Genomic DNA, 2,784 nt, shown 5'->3' on the forward strand with positions numbered 1-2,784 from the left:
ATGAACCAAACTAGACACTACCGCAAACGCCTCCCTGTCCGTTGCGCACATAGACATCTCATTACTCCCTGGCGTCATAAACTTCCTCCTGTAGAACGCGAAAGGATGCAATTTACCCTCAAATTTCTGCATAAGGCAAGCTCCTATGCCATCATGCTGGCATCTGTCACCAATGTGAAAGGTTGCTCGAAATCTGGAAACTTCAGCACCAAGGGACTCATTAAAGCCTCTTTAATTTTCTGGAAGGCCAACTGTTGCCCCTCGTCCCACACAAACTGCATGTCATCCCTCAACACGTCTGTTAAAGGAGACGATAGGGTGGAAAAACCTTTCACAAACCTATAGAAAAATCCCGCCATACCTAAGAAAGAACGAACCTGCTTCTTATTTTTGGGAGTAGGAAAGTCCACGATCGCCTTGACCTTAGAAATAACATGACCCCTCCTTAGAAATAACATGACCCAAATATACTATCTGCTTCTTCAAGAAATCACACTTGGCTAATTTAATTTTCAAACCCGCTAACCTAAGCTTCCTAAGAATCTCCTAAGTGCCTCTAAATGTTCCTCTACAGAATCAGTGGCAATCATGATATCGTCCATATAGACGTAAATGCACTTCCCTAACAATCCATGCAAAACTGTATTTACTAGTCTCATAAAAGTCATACGGCTACCCGACAACCCAAACGGCATCCGCATAAACTTATAATGTCTCTTCAGCATGCGACTCTCCTCACTAGGAGGAACCTGCAAAAATCCCTGCACCAGATCAATTGAAAAGTAAATATTTTTACCACCGGTTTCTAAAAAACAAATCCGGCAAAAATGCCACACACACACACACACACACACACACACACACACACACACTGAGCCATCCTTCTTAGGCACTGCCAACAATGGAAAATTAAAGGGTGAAGAACTGGGCCTAATTATACCTTCCTCTTCCCGCTTATTGACCTCTTGCTCTACCTGTTCCCTAATCTTAAAAGGAACCCTATACGAAGGGACAAAAATAGGCATAGGCTTATCCTTCAAATGAACCTTGTGTTCTAACACATCAGTTAACCCCAACTTATCCCCTTTAAGAGGGACAATATCTGCAAACTCAGCCGGAACATCTTCCACCCCCTCTATGCACTCTTTATAGTCAGCATTAGCTAAATGATCTATAAAAACCTGTCTCGTAACCTGTAATTCTGCCTTCGGAAATTCATTGTTGTCCCCTACAATAGCAACCGAATTATTTTCATCAACCCAATCTTCAAAATCTTCCACATATTATGTATCCTTCTGATATCTCCGAACTGAATTGTTACAGTTTAATCATTCTACCCAAGTAAACCATGCATTGGACACATTGCTTATAGAAACCATACTCATTACACCCTTAACCTTCTCGCTACCCTCACTCAAACACACCTGTCTGGCATTTTTGCTTCTTTCACTCGGACTTTCACCAGAGCAACCATACCTGGGCCCACAACCAACCTTCTGATAAAGTAACTTTATAACGCTTCTTCCCCTCTGAAACATATTCAGTATCAGCCCGTAAACTGTTATCAATACCCGATCCCTTATCATGATCCCCTTTAATCTCATCAATTTCCTCGTATGGGACGAAAACCCCAGGTACCCCCACAGTTAAACCGCCTACCCCCGTATGAACTGAGATTCTTTTTCACCGCCACGCTGGATGACCCAATAACAATGTATTCCTCAAAGCAGCCCCTCGTAAAACCAAAAATGGCTCTATAAAACCTTTACTTCACAAGGACAAACTAATGTCCATGCAACCCACAAAACTCAATCTATTTGCTTGAACATCACACACTGTCTCTTCAGTAGGCCTCAAACAGCGATCGGAAAACATCGATCGATATAAATCATAATTCATCAGATTAATGGACGCACCGATATCAATAAATACCGAGACATGACACCAAGCACAGACCCTTTCACAATGACTTTAGCTCTAAGGGCTCAGCCAGAAATCCTATATAACGGGAAACACCCATCACCTTTTTCCTTTTGTTGTTTGGCCCTCCAAAAATTCTGCCGGTCCCTAGATACTCTCAAAAAACCCCTCAAGGAGCTCTTCTATTAGAAATGCTAAAACCCCGAGGTACACTTCTAAATTCATCCCATTTAAGAACCAGGAAAACTGCCAACAGTGCTCTTCATGAACTGTTGCAGACACCACAATATCTCAACTGCAAAACTTTTGGTGTGACCCTGCCTATTACAGTTAAAGCCATGGACCTGTGACATTGAACCCACAAAGCCCCTACTATCCTCTGTCTTGGCACACAACCTCGTAGAAGGGAAACTAGAATCACCCTGTGGCTGGTGCATTGGAATGGCTTCGGAAGCCCTCAGCATCCAACTTATGAAAGTGCTCTCCACAGCAGGACATTTCGACAGGTGTTTGCGAATCCGCGAGAAAAGCAAGCTTCGTCAGACCCCTTTTCCATCCTTTCATCAAAACTATCTACTATGGAATCAGGACCATCATTCAGCATCTATACAAATTGGAGCAATTTCTCCAAGTTAGCCACAGAAATAACGCCACCCTTTAGCCAACTAGACACTCTCAATTTCTTTGAAAAATCTCTCACAGCATCGAAGCGTCTAGCACTAAATCTAACCAAAGAATCCTGACCCTCGTGAATCTTAAAGAGCGGCCTAAGGTCTCGAACTGCATCTCGGGCTTCAGCCATCCCATATGCTGACCTCAGAAACTTCTTCAGACTTTCCCATGTCTTACAATTTCTAAATTGAT

This window comes from Macrobrachium rosenbergii, chromosome 1 (genome assembly GCF_040412425.1).
Source record: "Macrobrachium rosenbergii isolate ZJJX-2024 chromosome 1, ASM4041242v1, whole genome shotgun sequence".
Lineage (NCBI taxonomy): Eukaryota > Metazoa > Arthropoda > Malacostraca > Decapoda > Palaemonidae > Macrobrachium > Macrobrachium rosenbergii.